The sequence below is a fragment of the Dermacentor variabilis genome, chromosome 2, assembly GCF_050947875.1.
Source record: "Dermacentor variabilis isolate Ectoservices chromosome 2, ASM5094787v1, whole genome shotgun sequence".
Lineage (NCBI taxonomy): Eukaryota > Metazoa > Arthropoda > Arachnida > Ixodida > Ixodidae > Dermacentor > Dermacentor variabilis.
The window spans coordinates 220549617-220567152 of NC_134569.1; positions in this window are offsets into that span (position 1 = coordinate 220549617).

The following is a 17536-nucleotide window of genomic DNA, read 5'->3' on the forward strand; positions in this document are numbered from 1 at the left end:
CATGATACCGCCGGCTTCTCTCCATTCTTCCTCTTGTTTGGCCGCCGCCCTACGCTACCTTTCGACACCATTCTGCCTGCTAGCCTAAATTCCACGTCCTAGTACGCCCGTGAAGCCATACTCAAAGCTCAAAAAGCACGCCATATTGCCCGACGTCGACTTGTGGAGTCGCAGGACAATCAGCGGCGCTTATATGACGCCCGCCATCGTAACGTCCATTACGCACCGGGCACCCTGGTTCTCCTTTGGTCGACGTCACGACGCGTTGGCCTCTCGGAGAAGTTACTTTCACGCTACTCTGGCACTTACCGTGTCTTGCGTAAAGTAACTGACCTCACATACGAAATCGCCCCTCTTGAGTTAACCGTGGCTTAGCATCGCTCCAACGTGGCCAATGTCGCGCGTCTTAAGTTGTATCACTCGCCCGCCTCCTAACCAGCACCGAGCCGGTGCTGCCGCCGCCGGGGGTCATGTGACACGCTGACGAAGAAGATGTTGTCAGCTTGGTCGGAAGAAGACGACGTTCTGGACTTCGCGCGCTTTCTACCATCTTGTCAGACGCTACGATTATTGTAAATATCCTGTAAATATACGTGTGACCGTTTTTAACCCCGTAACAATATGTCACTAGATTGTCCACCTTTTAACATAGTATCCTTGTTTGAAGGATAGAAACAATGTTTTCTGTTAAGTGTGAAGATATTTCATATCCACGATGAACAATTCATTTTAGACAAAATTACGCGACCTTAACATCTTGTGCTCTACAGGTCAGCACACGAAGCATCAGTTGTAATTCGCTGGCTAGTGCCTTGAATGTGTTCTGCACTAACTGCTCTTCACTTGTATAGGTCAGGATAACCTTAATGCCAATATGTTCATCGGAGATAAGTAGCTGGGCGTATAGACAAAAACGTACAAATGAAACTGCTTAGTGGATCATGATTTCATATAACAGTTGCAGATCCTAGAACCCCACTTCGTCGAACACGTTGACCTCGCGCCTGCTGACGATATACCGAATTTAGCGAGAGTAACTGCGCTGTGAGCAGACAGACAGCTACTGGAAGCTGAGTCATCTGCAAAGGTGATAAGATGCATTGCATGTTCAACATAAGTGGTTTTGCTGGAGGCTGTAGTTTCTGTGAACTTTGACCCTACCTGTTCTTGGCTTTTATTCCATTTGCAGCAGTTGTAGTGCTAGGAGAAGTTGCACGGAGAGATTGCATGTCGGTTTTCACATATAGAAATTTGAAGTGCTGCACATTGAATGATCGTTAAGAGGACATAAATATCATTAGGTTGTTGCATTTGAAAAAGTTGGAAAAACGTTGCATAGAAGTGCGCCTTATTTTGCTGACAAGTGTTGCGCAGATTAAGCTGAGCTGAGTACCCCTGAATTTAGAGATGTGCGAAATTGTGCTCACTTTTACATCTCGCCCACGGGCGTTCTGGTACAACACTGAAGGGCATGAGCCTTTCATGAGTACTATCAGAGTACCTTGACACTTTTACAGGTCAAAAAGCTTCTCCGTCGTGTTATGGGAGAGCTTACAGCAGTGGAAGTTAGAGAAGCTTAGGCTTGCAATTGCCTGGCTTATTTCGTCGGCATAGAGACAGCATGTGAAATTTGAAGGGGAAATGCTACAGATTATTTTGGATGCATTCAGTTGAAAGAGGAAGGACTCGGGCTTCGATTACGGCATGAGCTCACCAAAAGGCTGCAATATGGGGACCATCAATATAATTTTTCCGGTGAAGTACGTTGATATTGGTTATATAATTAGTAGGTGGCTCGTAGCGCTTGGTATATTTTTTTAGCTTGCTCTAATAGAAGACTTAATGAAGCCATTATAATGAACTTGGTGTGCTGTAACTTAGGTCATATAACTAAGAGACTACGGAGGAAGATGCCCTTAAAGGGACACAAAAGAAAAAAATTATTTTTTCTATACTGATAAATCACCCTTCCACAATGTCAAAAACATCCCTTTCCACAAGAAAACGCTTGGTCGGCAACAAAAGGGGTAAAAACGAAAGACAGGTGACGCCACCGTCTTGAAGTTTCCACACCAGCCCGCTAGGACGTAGAGGATTTTGACTTCGTCTGCTGGAACTCAGGAAATTATTCATCAGTAAAGATTGACGGCGTTGTGTTCTAAAGTAGCCGAAGGCAGAATGTAGAAAGTTTCGGGATTGTCACTGCGCCAACGCTGTCAGAATTCGACAGATTACATGGAAATCTGTAACGTCACCCTCACGTACCGACGTGCGGGTCTCGCCATGAAAATTAAAAAAAGGCTACTTTTACTTTCACTTTCTCTTCTAATAATCAATCTATCATAGGGACATCACCGAGAATAGTTTCCCAACGATGCTTTATCATTTTAAATGTATTCATTGTTTCCCTTTATAGTGTCTCTTTAACAAATTGCAAGATGTCCAAATTGAACTGCCTTTGTCCCAGTTTTACTTTGAAATTCTTGGTGCTCCTTAGAAATAGTGTTTTATTTCCTCCTGCGAGATGCTACTACCAACTTAACAATGTATTTTACTAAGCTGTGATTGGCATCCTTATCGCGATTTTTTCATGGCATTTCACTTTCTGGTGCTACAGAATGTGGTTTACAATGCTTATTCCTACAAACCCGAAACTCCATTCCACATGAACGCAATTTGGAACATTCATTTCAAGTCATAGACAGTCGATATATACAAAAAAAAAACATTTCTGAACACTTGATATAGTGTACATGTTTTGTAATAGCTTTAACTATGTACAACTAAACAGTTGCTCCAGCAAATAAAAAATTCTACAGCTTGCTTTACGATAGCTTTCGCGTGCTTAAATAATTGAATGCGTCAGACTGAGTGTATCACAAAAGGTGTGTAGGGCTGGCTCTGGGGAAGGGGGGGAGGGGGTGGAAAACAATCGTAAAAACATAATTGAATAAATGGTAAAGATATGACTCTTTGGTTGGGGCTGTATCTGAGGCTTTTTGCCAGGCAGAAAGAATATCAAAATTTAGTGGAAATTATTTTCCCTGTCTCTCGCTATTCAATCTAGCACAAATTTGCTAATTTGCCAGATGTCCCTGCTGCTGCAACTATTAAAATTATTTGTGTACATTTGAAGCACCAAACAGCTGTGTCGTCGCTATTAGTGCATGAGGACATAAGTTTATTAAGATTTTTCTGAACGGCATCTGTTCCAAACAAAGCTGGAATTCCTCAAATGGCCAGTCTTAGAAACAAGTCTGAAACTCAATAAAAATATTTGGGGGGGGGGGGGGGTGAACTTTGGTCCTACTGAGTTTCAGCAGTTATTTCTCCTACACTGAATGCTCTTACACTAAATGTGGGGAGAATTTTTTTTCTATACTGGGAAAGCGACCATGCTTGAATTATAGGTGTTGGTGGAATAATGCTGCGTTCTGATGAGCTTGTCTACCGTCCAAAATGTTTGCAGTTAAGCCTGCATGACTACATTATATTTGCTTGCTTAAGCATAGCGACCCCTTTGTATTGCATTGCCGGAAACGCATGGATACGCGCCATTAGGAGTAAGCTTTGTTTGATGTAATTCCAGGATACAAGGATTCCGCTCACGACGTGCAGTGTATTCTGGCTACAACCTGGAAGAGGCAGAGTTCCCTCAACTCTGCATCGTAAAAGAGGCTGTTCATGAAGAAAAAGGCAGATAAAGGGATTGTCGCAATCATGAGTGCATTTTTCTAATGTTGAACACTGCATCTGGGCCTAACACTGCATCTGGTTCAGTACAGTCCACTTCGAGTGAATTCTCGGCATGACACAATTTAGGATATTATTTACCGAACTTTGTGAAGACATGCAGTGAACATTCCAGTTGAAATTGTGCTTCAATGCATAAAAGAACGTTCCACTTACTTTCTCTTAAGAAAGTAAGTGGAACCACAGTAAGTGTGCCGGCACAGATCCCGAAATGGTTACAACCACACAATTCATTTCAAGGGGATTTACCTTGAAGTCTCGTCTGCTAAAATGTGTTAATTGCAGTATGTACCGTAAGATGATTAGTTAAAAAGCTAAATAAGCTTGGGTAATTGAACGATTACGCATTTAAATTTTTTATGCAGTTAATATCTGCCTCTTTGAGTAGCCCACCTCATGGAGTATAATTGTGCTATTTGCAACAGGCAATTCTTAAGCCTTCATGAGCGCGATCGCTCAAACACCGCGTATATCAACCACAGTAATAAATACAGTGGTCCCTTGAGTTACTGTGATCAATTTGCATACTGTTAAGCACTGTGAGACATTGCAAATGAAGTTTGCATTGTATGACTGTCCTTGTATGAAGTACAATAATGTTTATTCACATTTTGATTTCAAGTAATAATATGTTTCCTTACATACGTAACAAATTAGTTAGTTTGCATTTTTGTGCAAGCGCAGTAGGGGTTTCTTTTCCATGCTTTGAGTGAAGCCGAATACAATAACAGCTATATCCTCAAAAAGACATGGTTGCGTCCTTAGGAACAAAAATATGGTGGTTGTATGTGTATGAATGTACATATATATTGCACATCACCGTGATGTACTCTACATATATGTCACCCTAACGTGTATACGACATCACAACGTATATGCCACCCTAAAGTTGTAAATTAGCACCCATTTTGTAAGGTGAGTTTCTAGCGCACCCTGCAAAAGGCTGCCTAGGTAAAGGAAATCTAGCTTGTTGCGAAAACACCCCAACCGAATCGTGTCACCCAAACCTGCGTTTATTTTTGCTGATTTACCACCCGCTGTGAAGGGTGCAGAGTTAAAGGTACAGCCCCTATACTAGGTGTGTGAAATAGCCTGCACCGAACTTTAAAGTGGTACCCTTGATAGATGAATGAGACCTTTGGTATATTGAATACAGTGCCGGACATGCAATTAGTTTTTGTGTTCTAGTTAATTTACAATGTCCATACGTCTGTGTGCTAATGGGTGGAGCATGGCCTGTTTTTTATACCAAAATGGGATACGTATATTTCTGTATTGAGGAGGCTCTAAGCAAGGCAAAACCGGAATCTGCATAAGTGCTTACTGTCTATCCTTCCACAAAGGTTTCAGTTAAAGGCAAGGAATGGTTCCTACCCAAAAAAAGGCAGGAGACTTCAGCGACTCCTTTTGCTGGTAACTCATTTACTCTGGCAGCAGCATTCACCCACAGGGAAGGCGATCTAAGGATCTTTCCACGCTTTCTCCTCAAATAATTGATTGCGGCAGAAATGCCTTCCTCGCCGCAAAATCTGTTTCTATAGTTGTGATGGATTATTTAAATAGTAGTTTAACGGGCAGAAACAGCGATGTTATTATGCAGTTCGCTGCAGTGGGTACTTCGGAATAACTTTTACCACCTGGCGCTATGAAACGTGCACCCAATGCACGATACACGAACGTTTCTCTTTTTTAGCATTGCGCCTCTCATCGAAATGCAGCCGCCGAAGTCGGTAATTGAACGCGACTCACGCGTTTAAGTGCACAACGCCACAGATACAAAGTCATGGCGGCGGGTTTTACTTGAAATGGCTAATGTAACCTGTGTTGAGGCACCTTGAACAGTTAGTAATTCCTTTCTTTGTACTTTCATGAGGTGGCATTGGTTTTAGCAAATGAAATTCCAGAGTGAGAGAAGCATGCAAGCACAGGCAAACACCCCATATCTTGCACTGGCGTATGGGGTAACGGGCTGAAAATTGAGAAAAAGGGAAGGAAGAGCACCAGTGGCGGACACACTCTGACCGTCTACAAACGGTCGCAGTGGGCGCGCCACTGGTGCTCTCTGTTCCTTTGTAATTATTCTATTAGCAAGCGACCTTGCCCTTGAACAAATATTTCGATGTCAGTAACACCGTCGTTAGAGGGACGGCTCCGAAGCCTGCCATTAAGGCGGTGTAGGCGTTGGGGAGTTGGAGGTACCATTCCAGACATGCGAGAAGCATCTTTTCATCACTTCTATACTGTATATATTCCGTAACTTTTATACAGGGCAGCATGCTGTCACGTCCAATAAAGGATTCTCGGGGAGTAGCATCAACGGACTTGTCTTCCACTGCCAGGACACATTGCCACTACACCATGAGTTATTCAAGCATGTTAGCAGCTTTCTTCTCGTCTTTTGTCCTATATGTCCAAAGGCAGCATAGGTGATACCAACAGAGCCTGGAGAGGGTTATCGTTTAGACCCAGGTAAGAAACGTTCCAGGTCTTCCATGGTTAAGGATATGTCCATTTCTGGTACCTATGTCGCCGCGTTAAGAGCATTGTCACTCCTAGTTGCGACAGGCTTGCTAGCTATTCTCGCACAATTTTTTCCTCCTGATCAAGTGTTGTCGGGTCGTGATGGAGGGCCAAAGCTTCAAAAAGTGGTTATCTTCTTGATAGGTGACAGCCGTGAGTGACAGGAACTTCTACCACTCAGGCTCCAGTTTATTGCATCGTTGAGTGTTATTCTGCAGGAGTCCTGCTTCTCTCAGGTCGAATATTGCCTTACTGCACCGGTACTGTCTTTAATCGCGACTCCGAATGACACGCAGTCTTTCGAGTTCAGTATGAAAGACGGTTTTACTGGACTACAATAATAAATTACGCTTGCCAGCTTTCATTTCATATGTTATGGTATTGTCCAGGCTGCAGGTGAGGCCTCCCTGGCAAGCCTCTCTCATACGTAACTTAAACATAGTCCAGTCAGGTTCCTTCAAGACACCAGAAGGGAAAAAGTTAATTCATATATATTTATACAGGGGGTTCCACGTAAATTGAGTCAAGGATGAGACATATGCAAATGTCAAGTACCTGAACCGATTCAAGGTAATATTATTGGCCGTCGCATGGAGATGCTTAGATTGTCTTTTGCATACCGCCTAAATAGATAATTAGTTCTAATTTGGTCCAAACTGCATTATGTGCGATGTTGTTGTGCTGACAGGGCAGGATTTCTCAAATGCTTTAACGATTTCTTTGTAAATATCGCAAATACAGTATGCTCTCCTATTAATTCAACAAGCACGTCAATTCACCAAGCACCAGGAGTGTCGATGTCGATGTTTGTGTCCCCTACAACCGAAAATGAAATAATTTCTTTATACAGAAATCTTAAAAACGGTAAGGCTTTAGATATTAACGGTTTTCAAATAAAACCTCTAAATATGTTAACCCCAATCTTAACCTACATATTCAACCTTTGTCTCAGCAGTGGAGTATATCTTAAGGAGATGCAGATTACAAAAGTTATCGTGATATACAAAGGAGGCGATACCTCTGAATTGTCAAATTATAGGCCAATTTCTATTCTACCGGTAATTTCTAAAGGCATAGAGGAAATTATTCACATGAGAATAATTAATTCTTTAGATAAGCATTCCGTTTTGTCGAATGATCAGTTCGGGTTCAGACCAATAAGATCCACTGAGTTGGCTCTGCCCAAGCAAAAGGAACTCGTCATAAAGGCATTTGAAGACAAGCTCCTTGTCTTCGAAAGTTATATTGACTTTTCCAAAGCCTTTGATTTAATCAATCATCACTTGTTAGTAAATAAACTAAACAACTCTGGTATAAGAGGGATTCCTAATTCTTTGATACGGTCATACCTTCAACATCGTAAACAAATTGTAGCACAGAAGGATGCTCTGTCTGATGGCCAATACATAAAATCGGCCATGCCGCAAGGCAGCATCTTAGGCCTTTTGTTGTCTTTAGTTTACTTAAATTATATATTATACACTAAGCTACCGGTGAACCTTACTGCCTACACTAATGACCTTAAGGTGCTCATTACGGGTAGTAGAGAAAATGACTTATCCTCTATAGGTAATGGGTTTTTCCAATACATGTGTCAGTGGTCGCAGGAAAATTACATAAAGGTGAACACAAACAAAACTAACGCCTTGGTATTTTGAGCGAAAATTAAAGTTGTAAAAGATATTATGCTTAGGTTTGGGGACAATTGTATTGAAACCGTGCGTACTATCATATGTCTGGGAGTAACCTACTCGGAATCGCTTAATTGGGATGCCCAAATTAATAACATACATTTAAAAATGAACAAAGAGAATGGGGTGCTATGTCGTCAACGGTATGTGCTATCAACAAGAATTAAACTATTAATCTACAACGCTTTCTTAGTTCCAATACCAAACTATTGCCACACTGTCTGGGGCACACGTACGAAGCATAATTTATCCAAGATTATTGTTACTCAGAAACGTGCGATAAGATTATTTGTTAACATACCATGGTATGCCCACACTGAAAGCTATTATTCCGAGTTTAACATCATTCATGTTTTTAATCTTTATACCTTCAGATTATTTCTTATGTACAGGAGTGCTATTAGAACGAAGAAGGCAGATGTGTTGACACTATTCAGCCTTCAAAACCATGTGCCCATGTACAATGTACGCCGTTGCACCGCTTGGTCTACATCGTTTTGTCAGACTGTGTACCGATTTCAATCAAGCGCCTATAAACTTCCCTGTTACCTTAACACACGTGAACGGAATAACATGTCACTGGAAGAAATATCGAAAAATAAGTTAATTAGTGTTCTGCCTCTCCTGCATTAATGTATGGTGTCTCGTTCATTTTTTTCTATGTCGCGCTATTGTTTCTTACATCACATAATGTTAACAAATGCACTAACGCTTTTCTCAATTTTGTACCTATATTTTCTTACTGATCCCTACTGTATTTTTGCCCTTGTACTTTCTCAAATTTCGCAATGTATTCCAATCTTTCCAGTATTTCTCTGCGTTTGTCATGACTAAGCTGTTTCCTCGTCATGCTGTCATGTGGGGCGTAATGGGGTGTTTTCAAGCCGCTGCATGCGGCTTTCACCCTTATGTCCACTCTCATTCTGTATTCTGCTAAAAGAGAGAAATAAAGGTTATTATAAGCAAGATAATTATAAGTATGTAATTTAATATTCAACTTCTTTTTATTATAATTACCTGAAAAGTGTCAATGAGACAATGGTAGAACAACGTTAGAAACTCCCGATACACCTTTCTGTTGCCCAATACGTGCTACATAAAAGTGTTTTTCCGTGCATAAAAGGAGCCCGCGAATAGATGCAAAGTGCCTCGAGCGGCTAGTCGCGCGCCAAGTTCGCATGAATTCGCGGGCTTCTTTCACGTTCGAAAAAACATTTTTCAAGAAAAACATTTCGCCACAAATAAATCGCACTTAGAAACAACAGCACCAAGTCGAAAACCCTTCGTTGTCACTTTCCAACTTTGTGATTTCCTTGAGCGAAGAAGTCCGACTAACACTCTGAAAGCGTCCTGAGTTCATCAATTACAGAATATAAAAAAAACTTTGTTTCCTAATAACATGACAACAGAAAACTACAAGGAACAGTTAGCGACAATCAAAAGATGATACTGGTGCCGCAGAAGCTGTTGAAAATGGCAATCACTCAACGCCTCAAGGATAGAGTCATGGTTCATATGAAAACGACATTTCAGCAATATCGCCCAAGAGAAAAGCAGATATTACGCTTATCCTGCTTTTGCCAATATAGGCGACCGGAACTTGCAGGATAAAAAAGGAACCGCATGAATTTACGGCGTGAAGGCACTCAGCTCATATTCTTGTACAGCTAAAGAAAAGTAGTGTTGGCCAGTTATATGCGTAGTGCGGATGACCGGTACTTTGCTACCACAATTGCTGAGTGCGCACCGGGATTCGAACCACGAACCTCTCGCACGCGAGGCGGGTGTTCTACCTCTACGCCAACGCTGCACCTCAAGTTTCTACAACTACGACCAATAGTGGCTACTCTACTGCGCCGGCTATGCGTCTTCTCAAAAGATAGAAAATACCAGGCGGAATCCCTCGCTGACAAATTCCGTTGCAGCTTACCCACCGCTGTAAACACTCACACTCACACTCGCGGAGACCAGGAATCGCTTCGTAGTCGCGATATCGCCTCCCATCGAGCCAGATGGCGATGGTCGTTGGGTTACCGATTTCGACCCAGTGGTTTCTTCAAATTAAATTGTTCTATGCGGTTGCGCCAATCTTGTCGCTGTTCCGACACCACGCAACTGCGGGCCTCGGCGGTGTTTGAGCCTCGGCCGGAGAAGCAGACCTGAACAATACATTGGGCAGAAATTTCACTAGTATAAATTACTTTTGCGCAGGGTTTTCTGAACACTGTTGCATAAAGTAAAATTGTTATTCGAATATTGGGGCAAGGTCTGAACCACATGATTAACAATGTTGCGAGCCTAGTAGACCATTATCAGTAGCTATCACGTGTAGCATGTTCATATTTCACACTCTTCCGCAGGTATTAATTTGTGTTGGCTGCTATTTTTGTAATTCTAACAAACTATGTGGCTATGCGTACGTGCCTTGCTCGTGTTACTTATGACGTTCACATTGAAGTCACAGCTATCATGCAGATTAGGTATACGGCATTCTCGCTACTTACCGAGTGAATTTCTTATTTTTCTTGTTCCTACTAAGACTTCCTCGGAGGTTACCCTCCTAGCAGCCGCTCTTATACACGCGGAAGCCACGTAGCGTGGTTGCCACACGAGCTTTTATATTGCCGCAGAGAGCTCTCCACATGCCAGGTACGAGCACTCTCGTGAGACACCTTTGCAAGCGTCTCATCGCTAAAGCCTATTACTCGTCACATCGCCGTTAGAAGAGCGCCAGCAACGCCTCGCGCATGGCGATACAGCGCGTGTCTCCCGTGCACGCGCTCACGGCAGCGCCCGAGTCTGCCGTCCAGTGAGAAGCCACGGCGTGGCTCTTGGCCTTCGGGGCGCGTGAAAAGTGCGTTCGGCGGAGAGGCGCGGTTGACTGTGGAATAGGCTGCTGTTAACTCTTCTTTTAAAGGTGTGTGAATGCTTAATATTGGGTTTCCGGGCACAAGTTCGCCCACAATAAACCAGTGTGTTTAGAGTGCTTCATTGAAGAGTGCTACAATATTTTATGCAGTGAGAACTTCGCTGAAGATGCTGTATGCATGATGAGAGGCATATTTCTCTCCGGCTTAGTGTTCAGCCAAAACTTTTGCACCGACGCTTCATCTAGTGTAACTGCTGTGAAAGTTTTTTTTCTCTTGCTTTATTGGAAGTAAAAAAAGGACCTTCTGTGAAACCGGACCAACTCTATGAAAAGGAAGGTGCTGATATCATAGTTCAATTCGAATTGTCAACCTGCGTACGCATAGCAACTTTGGTAATACCTCTCTTTCATTTTCGTATATCAAAGTTTATTCATTAAACAGGGCGCTCTGTGTTCTGCATTCCGCACCTACATTGAAGCACCAAGAAAATTGCGTTGAGGTGTTTCTCTCGGCTACAAGAAACTATGTTAGTAAAACATCATTCCGGATTGACGCAGATAACTTCGTCGACAATTAGTGATGACCGTTTTATCTTTGCTCTTCTAGGATCGTGGTCCAGATATCCTTACAGCCTTGCGCGCCTTTGGAAGTGTGGACGGTTGGCCCTATTGGTATGGCCTAGAAAGCGGTCCTGCTGCGCTACTGCCGCAGATATTTTTGAGATTTGTTTGATACGTTGAATGGCTAATCATTATTACGAATTATAAGGTTGCCACTGAGCACCTTGTTTTTATTGTACTAAACCTGTAAGAGCAGTGTCTGGAACACTTGTCACTAACCCTTGAGATATCTAGGGAAGACAGAAGGGTACCCTTCTTTAACATGATTTCACATGCGACTGTTCCTTTTAGTGTTATCAATGAGGAGCAAATAAATGTTTGCTTTTCAGCTCAGTGGAACCTAAGCTGTGTTGGAATCTCAGCGCTGACGCCCGTTGTTGCAGCTGGGTCGCAAGCCCCAAGGGTAGCGTTGGCCTGGCGGCCTGGGGCACAACTGGAAGCATCCGAAGGTCCTGGCAAAGCATGAGTCGACTGCTAACAGAACAACTTGTTTATTCTATCATCGCATAAGAGCGGGCGGTCAGGTCGACCGAAGTGGAGAGACGGGAGAGCACGTTACTCAACAGAAGAAATCGGAGCCTCTCTCGGCGTCCGGGGGCAGCTGCTTTTATACTCTCGCAGTTGAGGGCAAGAAGGAACGCCTCTATAGACGCGCACGTGACTGCGCCGCTCGGAAACGTTGAGACGAGTAGGTGACGCATCCGCCGGGTCGGCGCCGATCTGACCTTCTCGCTTTACAGTTGGGGGAGCTCCTCTCCCCGGCTGCCGCGCTTTGACAAGCGTGGGCACCAACATGCACACACACACACGCGCGCACACGAAGACACGTGGCATTGGAACATGCCTGGACGCGCTTGGCGGGGAGGCGTATCGGCGGCGCTGAACGGGCCAAAATGTCCGCCGCTTTGAACGAAGCCCCGGCGTCCGCTGCATCCGCGCCGGCTATACCGCGCGTCGTAGGCGAAACGTAACAGACCGCCCCGCCGGCGGAAGGAGATCCCGATGGTCAGGGGACTGCATCCGCTGTCCGGAGGGATGTCGCTCGATGATGCTCATAACCGAAGTCGGGCGTCCTTCGGCGTTTCTTGAGCGCAGCGCACAGAGAAGGCCTCGTTCTCTCGTTCAAGTTCACACAGGACACTGCAAAGTGACTTCGGGAGAGTTGACATTTTTGTTCTCGTTCCCGGCAAGCGTTAGAACTACGCCGAAACTCAACCGCTCAGTCAGCAAGCACGGCACAACCCTCACTAAGCCCTGCCAGGCTCTTTCCCCTTTTATACCACTGCCTAGTTCCTTACAGTAGTCTAGCAGCACTCAGAACGCGTCCACAAATTGGAAAATTGCACTAGAAAGCACATCATCACTTTGAAACACTAAACAAAAGCAATATGTTAAAGATCCTGCCTCAGGAAGAAAAACATCAGTTACAAACAACTCTGAGGCTGATTCCTACGTTAGGGGCTTCGACTTAAGCCATCGGCGTTACCGTTGAGACTCCCCTTTTTGTAACGCACCTTAAAGGCATATTGTTGCAAAGCGAGGCTCCAGCGCAGGAGGCGGCCATTTGTGAAAGAGATGGTCTGCAGCCATTGGAGAGGGCAGTGATCCGTCTCGAAGCATGCGAGGCGGAGATCGCAGCGAGCGACCGTACACTAGCTCAACCGGCGAAAACCCCGTAGCCGCATGCGGCGCGGTCTTTAATGCAAACATCACTCCAGGCAGACACAGCTCCCAGTCAGTTGGTTGTTCAAACCACAATGCTCTCAACACGCGCTTCATGACCGAGTGGAGCTTCTCAAAGAAATTCGACTGTGGGTGGTACACTGAGCTGTGTAACAGCTTTACCCTACACCTTTCGAGAAAAGTTGTCGTCAATGCGCTAGTAAACACTGTGCCCTGATCTGATTGGATTTCCGCAGGAAAACCAACTCGCGCAAATATGGACAGTAGTGCATTGACTATCTCAGCTGAGCTGAGTTCTTTAAGCGGCACTGCTTCAGGGAACTTTGTCGCTGGGCAGATCACAGTCAAAATGTGTCTGTACCCCGTGGCTGTTACCGGCAGAGGTCCCACTGTATCAGTAACGAGCCGTCTAAAAGGCTCCGTAATGATAGGTACCAATTTCAACGGTGCCCTCGATTTGTCCCCTGGTTTGCCCACCCGCTGACAGGTGTCGCATGTCTTCACAAAGTGGTCTGCGTCCCGAAAACACCCTGGCCAATAGTACTCTTGCAAGAGACGGTCCTTAGTTTTCTTAACTCCTAGGTGTCCGGACCACGAACCCCCATGCGACAAGCGCAACAGATCCTGACGATAGCATTGAGGCACGATCAGCTGATCGAACTCCACTCCCCTGCGGTCTAGATACTTCCGGTACAGGACCCCACCTCTTTCCACAAAGCGAGCATTTTTCTTGGCGATACCTTCCTTGACAATGCAGCGTATGTTTTCTAGGCTGCCATCCTTCTTTTGCTCGGCTATCAAAGCCGAGCGGCTGACTTTTAGCAACCTATTAAGTCCGTCTGACGTGGGCGCGATGAGCAAATCTGCAGATAGCTCTTCTAATTTTCCCGTGTCGGGCATTTCCTCTCCAGTACCTGGTGGCTTCAACGCTACAGGCTCAATTTTATTCAGTTCGGGCGTGCTCTGAATATCAGCTTGCTGCGCCTCTGACCCTTTTTCATTGTTTGACAACGTCGGCCCCGCAACTACCGCCTTTGCAGCGAGCTCCCGAACCTTCGATCTGGCTAAGGCCCGAACGCTAGCCTCACCAAACAAAAGCCCCTTCTCGCGCAGGAGGTGATCGGACCTGTTCGAAAATAGGTACGGGTACTCGGGGGGCAGCATAGATGACCCTGCGGCCTCCGTCTCGAGTGCTCCGAAAGGTCCTTCAATAAGCACTTTTGCTACGGGCAGACACACGCTAAGAGCTTCCACGGCTTGCTTGATCCATGCGCACTCGCCCGGGAACATATCGGGTTCTGCGTAAGAGGGGTGAACTACATCCATCGTAGCTGCGGAATCGCGAAGCACTCGGCACTCTTTCCCGTTCACGAGGAGGTCTCGCATGTAAGGCTCGAGAAGCTTCATGTTCTCGTCAGTGCTGCATAATGACAAAAACACGACTTTTGTTTCTGTTTCCGGACACTGCGCCGAAAAGTGACCCGGCTTCTGGCACGTATAACACACGCGCGCTTGCCTCGTCTCGAACCGCTTTCTGCGTTCGGCTTCGGCTGCCGCCGTCTCCTTACGTTCGGTCGGACTGCTTTCACTCGCATCCGCACTACGTGTGTCGCCCCTTGCTCTCATGGGTGTGAACTTTGGCCTCTCAAACTTGGAGCCAAATTCACCCTTTTGACCGTCCTTAGCTCCGCGAGCCCGACGCGTCACAAACTCCTCGGCTAGCTCGGCGGCTTTAGCCACCGTACAAACGTCTGGCCTATCCAAGACCCAGTACCGCACGTTCTCATGTAACCGACTATAAAACTGTTCCAGCCCGAAACACTGCAGAACTTTCTCGTGGTCACCAAACGCTTTCTCTTCTTTGAGCCACTCCTGCATGTTTGACATAAGCCTGTAGGCAAACTCTGTATATGACTCACTTTTGCCTTTCTCATTTTCCCGAAACTTGCGACGGAACGCCTCCGCTGACAGCCTGTACTTTTTTAGCAGACTCGATTTCACTTTGTCGAAATCCTCTGCCTCCTCTCTCTTCAAGCAAGCGACTACGTCGGCCGCCTCGCCGGGTAACAAAGTGAGCAAGCGCTGTGGCCACGTTTCCCGAGAGAACCCCTGCTTCTCGCACGTTCGCTCAAAGTTAACCAGGAACAAACCAATGTCCTCTCCAAGCTTAAACGGCCGCATCAGGTCAGTCATTTTGAACAATACTCGTTCTCCTGCACCGTGTGCCTGACTTCCATTACGAGCGCGTTCCATCTCTAACTCGAGACGCTTCATTTCCAAAGCGTGTTGACGATCGCGCTCTCTTTCTTTCTCTTGTTGCTCTCGTTCACGCTCATCTTTCTCTTTCTGTTTCTGTTCTTTAAGTTCACGCTCCTGTCTTTTTGCCCTCTCCTCAATGGTCTCAAGGCATTCCGACAGCTCGTCATCCTCCGCTTCTAACTCAAGAATAGCCCTTAGCAGTTCTGGTTTTCTGAGTTTGTCTGAGACATCCAGACCCAACTCTCTTGCAAGCTCCAGCAATTTCGGTTTGCGCAACGACTTCCAATCCATGGCTACTCTGAATGCTGCTTTCTCTACTGCCTACTATTGTCTTGCCGCAAACTAACCCGGCAGCAACGACAACCACAATTACCAGCTCTGTTTCTGACACTAACAAAAGCCTGGCAAAACTCAGAAGAAGAAAGTCCCGCACTCACCAAACCTCGCAGCCAAGAATTCAGCGCAGTCGTTCCGCTGCAGGCAACCAGTCATCACACAGGGCTCGTTGCACTGCTCCCGGATGGTCGTTGTGCTGCTCAGCATACAGTCAACTGCATATCTTCGCTGTTGGCCTCCGTTGTCGCGATCCCACCGCTGCCACCAGTTGTTGGAATCTCAGCGCTGACGCCCGTTGTTGCAGCTGGGTCGCAAGCCCCAAGGGTAGAGTTGGCCTGGCGGCCTGGGGCCCAACTGGAAGCATCCGAAGGTCCCGGCAAAGCATGAGTCGACTGGTAACAGAACAACTTGTTTATTCTAGCATCGCAAAAGAGCGGCCGGTCAGGTCGACCGAAGTGGAGAGACGGGAGAGCACGTTACTCAACAGAAGAAATCGGAGCCTCTCTCGGCGTCCGGGGGCAGCTGCTTTTATACTCTCGCAGTTGAGGGCAAGAAGGAACGCCTCTATAGACGCGCACGTGACTGCGCCGCTCGGAAACGTTGAGACGAGTAGGTGACGCATCCGCCGGGTCGGCGCCGATCTGACCTTCTCGCTTTACAGTTGGGGGAGCTCCTCTCCCCGGCTGCCGCGCTTTGACAAGCGTGGGCACCAACATGCACACACACACACACGCGCACACGAAGACACGTGGCATTGGAACATGCCTGGACGCGCTTGGCGGGGAGGCGTATCGGCGGCGCTGAACGGGCCAAAATGTCCGCCGCTTTGAACGAAGCCCCGGCGTCCGCTGCATCCGCGCCGGCTATACCGCGCGTCGTAGGCGAAACGTAACAGACCGCCCCGCCGGCGGAAGGAGATCCCGATGGTCAGGGGACTGCATCCGCTGTCCGGAGGGATGTCGCTCGATGATGCTCATAACCGAAGTCGGGCGTCCTTCGGCGTTTCTTGAGCGCAGCGCACAGAGAAGGCCTCGTTCTCTCGTTCAAGTTCACACAGGACACTGCAAAGTGACTTCGGGAGAGTTGACATTTTTGTTCTCGTTCCCGGCAAGCGTTAGAACTACGCCGAAACTCAACCGCTCAGTCAGCAAGCACGGCACAACCCTCACTAAGCCCTGCCAGGCTCTTTCCCCTTTTATACCACTGCCTAGTTCCTTACAGTAGTCTAGCAGCACTCAGAACGCGTCCACAAATTGGAAAATTGCACTAGAAAGCACATCATCACTTTGAAACACTAAACAAAAGCAATATGTTAAAGATCCTGCCTCAGGAAGAAAAACATCAGTTACAAACAACTCTGAGGCTGATTCCTACGTTAGGGGCTTCGACTTAAGCCATCGGCGTTACCGTTGAGACTCCCCTTTTTGTAACGCACCTTAAAGGCATATTGTTGCAAAGCGAGGCTCCAGCGCAGGAGGCGGCCATTTGTGAAAGAGATGGTCTGCAGCCATTGGAGAGGGCAGTGATCCGTCTCGAAGCATGCGAGGCGGAGATCGCAGCGAGCGACCGTACACTAGCTCAACCGGCGAAAACCCCGTAGCCGCATGCGGCGCGGTCTTTAATGCAAACATCACTCCAGGCAGACACAGCTCCCAGTCAGTTGGTTGTTCAAACCACAATGCTCTCAACACGCGCTTCATGACCGAGTGGAGCTTCTCAAAGAAATTCGACTGTGGGTGGTACACTGAGCTGTGTAACAGCTTTACCCTACACCTTTCGAGAAAAGTTGTCGTCAATGCGCTAG